Genomic DNA, 7,988 nt, shown 5'->3' with positions numbered 1-7,988 from the left:
TTTTTTCTTTTTCTTTTTTTTTTTTATATGCCAGAAGAAAGGTACCTTGTAGGTGCATGTAAATGCAATGGTCATAATATTCATGATTAGGCAATCAAGTGATAGTCTCAAGCGCATGAGAGTTTTCAAGATTTTCAGTCAAGTAAACAGTTACAGTGGACATAGGCAATTGGTTGACATTTCTAGAGATTCTTCTTTAGACTACTGTGTATTAAGCAGAGCTGCACTCCAGATTACATATGTTTGAAAACACCAACTAGAACTACGAGGACTTTTCTCTGTTTCAAATCTAAATGCAATGATGTATAGAAAGTGCTGTAAAAATCTCCAATATTTTTTTATGTTGTCTCTATGTTTAGAAGTATGATCACAGAATTAGGGAACTGTAGGGGCTGGATAGGACCTCTAGAGATCATTTAGTCCAACTCCCCTGCTAAAGCAGGCTCCCAGATTGCACAGGTTGGCATTCAGGTGGGTCTTGAATGATCTGAATTTTTGAAGAAATTGCACAAGAATAAGTATGGATAGGAGGCTGTGCATCATCACCAAGTAGCAGTACAATACAGTGGGGTAACATTTGTGTGAGAACATTTACACTTTCAATGTGGAACAATAGAATATATTTCAGCATTGCTTTTAACTCGTAAACATGCAGATAACAATTATCTTGTGCTTTCAGTTTGCAAGCTATAATTACAATACCTGCAAAAAGGAATCAGTGAATAGAATCCTAATCATGGAGAATGGCAGCCACCTAGAAGAGATTTAAGCAATATTTATTTAATTTTTAAAATTGAGCATTACTTTCAAAAACTTAAGGTAAAATTCAGAGCTAAAGAATAATCTATTTTCAGTTTCTTACTATGGAATTAAAAGGATCTTCAGTTTTCTCATAAAATTTGAACATTTTTGGACAATTAAAAACAGCATTAATTTTCTTGGTTTGTTATTTCTAGTCAGAAATATTCTGAATATATTACTAACGTAGAAAAACAAAGAAAAGAAAAACTGCTAGCTTAGGTGATTCTTGGTTCAAAAACCAAGGAACTCAGTCTCTGACAATATGTTTAGTTACAGTCTGGTTTTGTTTACTACAGGAAGACTGTATGCAGTATTACTGTAAGAAGAATTTCACTTAAAGACTCAGAATTGGAATTTTTTCAAATAATGATAGGCTAGTTATCCAAGTTTTGGAAATCTTAAAAAACAAACAAACAAAAAAGCGAACAAAAAAAAAATAGCTTAGGTTGTTAATGTGTGAATACAGACAATAAAGTTTCCCGCTTCCTCTACATTTTAAGCATCAATAAACAATAGAAACTCCATGTCTTCTTTGCTGTGCAGAATAACTTTTGCAACAGAATACTTTGCATTTCATTTTATAGGAGTAAGTACTGCTAAAGAGCAGGAGCTGCCATTCCACACCATTGAAGAACAAGTTTGCAGCACTGGGTAAAATAGGTTTGTTACATCATCTACTCCTCAGAGCAGATTTTGCTTTAGTATTACTAAATGCAATTTAATGAGCAGCTGATTGAACCATGTACCTGGTGGAACTGTAACTGCAATGCTGACTTCTGTTGGGAACAAAGGCATGGACATATGAGTGACAGCTCCTCCTCCCAGATGGTCTCCCATGTGAGGAGAATCTCCATGATAACTGGGTGTCATGGTTCTGTGGGATTTTTGGTTTTCAATATTCCACATCACAACATCATGTAGTGCACTGGGAGTTAAAGTGCTAATGCTCAAATTCCAGATACCTATTCCTATACATCATGTAAGTCACGGGATCTGGCCCTTCTGGGTTGGGCGGTCTCTTACTGCCTTGCAGTGGGTGCTGGAGAGTGCTTTCCTAGCTGTTCCAAGCTTTTCAGGTTTGACTTGGTCTCGGGAACTCTCTCCTATTTTATTTGATTTATTAGTCTCAATTTCAATTAGATTGTATTATATTGTGTTAACTTGCATTCCGATATCATAGTTGGTAAAATAAATTTTCCTCCAAAGACTGTTGCCGCTGTTTTTTTTTCCCTTCCTTGAGCCCAGCTCCCATCTCTCTATCCCTTTTCTCTTTTCCTTCCATTTTGTGTGGCCAGGGGGGCCTAGCCTAGTACCTCCCTGTCATAGGCACACATTGATCTAGTTGACTCCGTGACATTTTTTGGTGGAGAATGCAGGCAGAAGCTGATTTTAGCTTTTAGAACGAATCTCTCTCTCTCTGTTCTCAGAGAACTTCGTTAGGGAACTGTATGGGAACTGCTGAATCATGGTCTGAACCTCTGATTGATCACCTGAGGCAAGCAATGAGTCAGCCATGGGAGCACAGGTGAAGGCAACTCACCTGTGCTGCAGGAAGGGGTGGAGCCTGGCTGCACCTCTCCTAGATCCTATTTAAGAGCTGACTACCAGTGGGAAAGGATCTCTTCTGGGGATCCCTTCTCTGGAGTTTTGTAGTGAGCCCAGAGTGTGGGTAAGCATTCTATCTGTTTTCTTTTTGTTATTATAATCTGCTTTGCTAAACTCTCTTGGTTTTTTTTTTCCTAATTATAACATCTTTATATCCATTGATTATATGGAAACGTTATAAGTAGTTCACTGAGAAACTTGACTTTAAAAGCCCAGGCATACTGCCAGTACTCTGGGATATTTGTAAACTTTGAGCAATGCTTAGTTGGGCAGTGCTTTTCTTTTTTTCTCCTCAGCTTTCATTCATTAACCCCTTTTTAGTAGCTACCAGTGATGAACCCACTCTTCATTGTGGGGGTGCTGTGTAAGGGATTAAAAGCCATCATGTTCCTCATGACTTATTGGTCAATTATCAATGTCATGATTACTTGTTATGGTATTGTGTTCATATATAACCAAATAAGGGTGCTGATGGAGATACCTGCATGGTACTTACATGCAGTGTGGTATGATTTGAATTTCGATACTTACATCCCAGATGGAATAGCTAATTTTACAAACAACATGATACTCAGACTAGTTTCCAGGCTTTCTTCTCAGTTTGTCATGTTTTTCGAATATCGAATTAATGCTCCTTTTTGTGGGCATACTCCTGTGTGTGTGTTTTCAGTCTCCCTGAATGTATTCCTATGCATTTGTGGTATGTGGAAGGAATATATTCTCCAAAACCATGACAGTGGAGCTTCCTTCTCCAGAGTCTCTTCAATGAAATAGAAGAGAAAAAAAATAAAGCGAGGCAATACCAGAGCACCAAGAGGCTTCCTGAAGGATGTGGCAGCAAAAAAAAATTTCAGTACAAGCTCCTTCTTGGAAAAATTATGGCATAACAGTGCAATACTGAGAACTGAAAATTTGGGAGTTACCTGTGATATTACATCTTTACTGAATTATCACTGACATTAAATCTATGCTGGAGTATTTAATGTCATACATTGGTACTATACAGAAGGGAATGCATCTAATAAGGACATCTGGAAAGGTAAAAGCCTGTAATTCTATTTAATAATTTTATTTTTACTTTTGGAAAGAATTTCTTGGTAGTGTTTTTGACTCTTGAAGTAATCTCCAAATAGAAAAGAGACGTGGGTTTTAAAAATGAAAATGTAAGATTCTGTTTCTCCATTGGTACCAAGAAAGGCCTAATCTGGTTTGCATATATTCTGATTACCATTTCACCACCTTCAGTCTTCCTTGAATGACTTTCATTTTTTCGTATAGTTTCAATCTCTTCAAACCCCAAACCAATCTTGAAATGAAAGCAAGAAATACCAACTCTCCCACCACTCAAATACTGTAAGTATAACTATTACAGACTTTAATAAAAATCAGTGAAAATCAAATCTGTTATTCGCTTCACCTGTAATCTGAAGGCCACAAATACAGATCTCTTTCCAAATTTTTCTAAATGAGGATAGTTTCAGACTGAATTTATAATACTAGTGTTGAGACTGTAAATTGTTGTGAATACAAGAGCTGACACAAGTCCCAGTGAATTTCTCATTTTTGTGCTGAGAAATAGTGTTTGCAATAGTATTACCAAATAAATAAAAAGTTAAAGAAAGCATATCTGAATGTTGTGTGTAACTGGAGAATCTGATGGTGGAGATGATATATTCAGGACAACAGATTTAGTAATGTCTAAAGAAGAGGGAAGAAACACACTTAGTAATTACGTTTGAATTAGTTATCATAGGTCAATGAGGTTTTAAATAGGTAAAAACTAAGAAAGAGGGAGAACTATGAGAAGTTTTGTTAAAATATACAGTGCCCGTTTTATCTTTTTACTTATTTTAATTAAAATTTCCACAAGCAAAAGATTCTAGAAGTTTGTTCATACATGCCCATGTTTGCCTACAGTGCACATACCCACATTAAGTTTTAGTGCACCTCACTGGGCAATTTTAAAATGCATAATGAAAGCCCATATCAAACATTTCCACTAGAAGCTCATCTTCTGGAACAGAAAAGTCTCCGACTGAAATCTTCATGAAATTCCTTTGCAGAGGGGAAAGTACTGATTTAAAACATGAACTATCTATTTACCCTCATTTAGTTACAATTCACCATAAAGTAATTCATATTTAGCACTTTAACTCAAGCTAAGGGGAAAAGGGAAAGTTGAAAGTCAGCATAAGATATGAATATATGTGATAAAATTTTGTAGCAATGATCATTGCCTCTTAATAGAGTAGTTGAAGGTTAAGGTAAAGGTTGTCAAAAACAGAAAAGTTCCCCATCATTTAATGTTCTGCTGATGAAATGACAAAGTAATAATTTCACTTGGGGCTATGAAATCAATACGAAGTTGGAGAATTACATGATATGGAAGAACTTGTTGAAGAGAATAAAAAGCCTGTTTTGCTGCTAAAGAGGAATATCAGAGATTCAATTGAAAGGGTGTGGGAGTGAGGTAGGCTCTAAGCACAAACCCAGCAAGGAATAAACAATGCAAACAACCACCCTGATTTCTAGCAAATCCTGAGAAACTTTGGGAAGTGCTTGAACTGAGCAGGACGAGACAGTTGAGTGAGCAGCTTAAGTGAGCGTAGGTATGAGAGGACTGGGTATAGAAGGCTCTTTATAAGTTTACAAAATGAAAATATGGAAGTTTCAAGGGTAGAGTTTTCTTCCACAGTGATATCCTGCGAAGAAAAGTCATATCTGCAGATTTGAAGATGAAGTAGATAAGGTGAATAGAACTTTGAGTGCAATTCTGTTAAAAATGTAGGCCATACTCAGTGCTTAAATTAAAATCTCTTAATAGCACAGTATGTTTAGTAAAATTAAAGTTCCTAAGTAAATACACACCTAAATAATTTATAGGTCCATTTACTACTTTTATGTCTTAACACAGTTTCCCTCAGCAAATTATCAATGGACATTACTTGTTTAATCAAACAAGCTCGTACATCATGTCAGGAGTTTATAAGCATTTTTGTTCCTCAGGAGAGAAAAAGGGAAGTCTGATTACAGGGCTGTTGTACATCTCATTTCAGGCAGTAAATGTTGCTTGATTCTTCCTCACAGATTTTATACCAGAAGAGATTTGCTCCAAGGGAAGCTAAGCCAGCTGGGACAAGGCCTCTTTCTCATGCTCTCAGTGCTGGGAAAGCTTTCACTGGAAACAGCGCTTCTGACAGCCAGTATTGAACAAAGTTAACAAGATCTCTTTTTTTTTTTTTTTACTTAAAAGAAAAACAAAACATATGGCAAAGCAAAGAAACTGTAACACTGTAGGGGTTGTTTACTCTCCAGACCTGCTGGAGGTGTTGCAGGCAAGAGGATCTAGGATATAGATTTGATGCTAAGATTTTCTGGTTTTGTTTATTTGTTTGGGGTTATTTTTAAGCTGAAAAATCTATTTACATCCCTTAGGTATTCAGAGTAAACCTTTCTTCCTGAATTGTTTTACAGAATGAGAGAAACTCAGTGCTATAACACAGTATGGGGATTACAGAAGTCAAATAAATTTCAGTCTCCAGACATAAATTGCATTAACTTTCCATGCATTCATTTTTCTCTTCTTTTTATTAAATATAGCACTGTAATTCATTTAATAATCCCAGTTGTTGTGTAAGGAAAGCATGTGAGGCACTAGTGACTAGTGCAAGCGGTCTCAGTGGTGCTGAGCTGCTAGAATATGAAAGATTTCTCTTGGCAACTGAGCAGGTTCTTAGTGCATAAAGTCCATTCCAACACTAGATAAATTGTTATGAGGAAAAAGTAAGTTTATGGCTTAAAAATAAAACCAAAACAAATACAAACAGAAGACTGTGTTTAATATTATATCATTTGAAAATAGGAATAGGAGTTAAGCTAGATCATGAGGTAAGGTAGGAAACTACCTTATTATATACCTTATCTATTATAACATGAGAATCCATAATGGTCACCGAGAAAGATGTGAGACAACTAAATGCAATAGAGACCCAAGACATGACACACATAGTGCTTATTGGTGTGGGACCACTATGCATATACAGCAACTGTGGCAGAAAAATTAATCTAGGATTTTTTTCTTTTTTAAAAGCAGTTGTGATGCTCAATTACGTACTGTTTCCTCTCTTCACAACTGTCATAAATATTGCTACTCCTTCTACAGGAAGGCATGTTTGTGTGTTGCTAAGCAATTGACGTTTATGGAATGAAGCTAAATAATAGACAGTTTTCATGGAAGTACGTGCATTTGTAAACATGCAACCAATGACAATCCTTAAAAAATATATATATTGAGACCATTGTCATGAATTTCAATGCATTAGTTATTTTCTACTAAGTTGGCCTCCCATTCTCTTGTGGTGCATGTTTATTGGTATATTTTTGTACATAGGAATGTGGCAGCATTTAGAAAGGTTTCTCTGAATAAATGTTAATGCACTGGGAACTTGCAGAACTATGATATCTACTTCTGTGGAAAAGTGTGCTTTACTGTGTGGATTATAAAGCCAAGGCTGGATAAATACAAAAAATGCTACTGTGTGACAACTCAAATGGGGGTGATCCTATGTAATGCACAGCAACTTTTGCATCTCCAGTCCCTTTTGAATTTAGGTGAGAGTTCAGTCCTCATCAGTTCCTGATGCACAAATCCTAGCTTCTTGTGTTTTTTGGATGCTTAGCAGCTGGGATGAGCTGAAACCCTGATTCTTCTGTGCACAGAAAACATACAAGAAAGCCATGAGGCTCAAAATAGGTAGGTGTATAAATTCCTGGATTCTCTTCTAGAATTGACTTTTTTGTTTTTTTAAAATATGGGCAACAGCCCAGGAGTAAATACTGCTGCGTATACAACCTTAACCTAATTAAATGCTTGGGGAAGAAAATGGCTTTCTGAGGACTTTGACTCAGGGTAATGCATTTATTGCTTATGAGTCATCTTGTGCTCATCTGGTTGTGCTTTAAAATCTTAATGTGGCCTCTCAGCTAGCTTCTTTTTATCTGAGATAGATCTGTAATACTGAGGTATTAAGAGGTACAAAAATGCAGTGACTGCTCTTCTCTCAGCCTGTTCCTGAAAGTTACGCTTATTGAAATGTAACATACAACATGAGCTCATGCTTTATATCCTCACAGAATCTAGACCTGAGGCCTTGTTGTTCATAGTTTGTATCGAACCATTGCTGATATTTTTTGTATATCAGAAAACATATATTTTTTGTAACAGTAAGTTGGCTACAGAATTCTTCAAGCCACTTGTTAAGAAGTCTTCAGAGCTGTACAACCTTGAAAAAGACAGAAAACTCATGAGAGGGGAAAAAGATCAAGTCACTTTCTAATTTACAGTATTTTTTGACCATTGAATCCTTTCATCTTTTTCAACTGGGTGAATGCTTAGTGGAAAAATGCATGTCCTGTGGGAATAAAAATGATTTCTACTCAAAATCTGGAGATCTGTATATCAGAATAAACAAAAACCAGTCTGTAATCTTGAAGACTGGCAAGATTAGCTAAGTGCACTTAACATGATTCTAGCTCTCTCAAACTTTGAAGAACTGTCCCCAATAAGAATGGATTTTGTAAAC

At 36.2% G+C, this 7,988-nt stretch overlaps 1 long non-coding RNA gene across 1 annotated transcript; it reads left to right on the top strand.

Moving 5' to 3' along the window:
• Window positions 1-2,420: 2,420 nt before the first annotated feature.
• On the top strand, window positions 2,421-6,102 carry LOC109368114. Its single transcript, XR_004160067.1, has 3 exons — window positions 2,421-2,470; window positions 3,685-3,759; window positions 5,494-6,102. It is a non-coding gene; the product is annotated as an uncharacterized LOC109368114 (long non-coding RNA).
• The last annotated feature ends 1,886 nt before the right edge of the window (window positions 6,103-7,988 follow it).

The sequence above is a fragment of the Meleagris gallopavo genome, chromosome 6 (genome assembly GCF_000146605.3).
Source record: "Meleagris gallopavo isolate NT-WF06-2002-E0010 breed Aviagen turkey brand Nicholas breeding stock chromosome 6, Turkey_5.1, whole genome shotgun sequence".
Lineage (NCBI taxonomy): Eukaryota > Metazoa > Chordata > Aves > Galliformes > Phasianidae > Meleagris > Meleagris gallopavo.
This window is presented reverse-complemented; position numbering and strand designations above follow the sequence as displayed.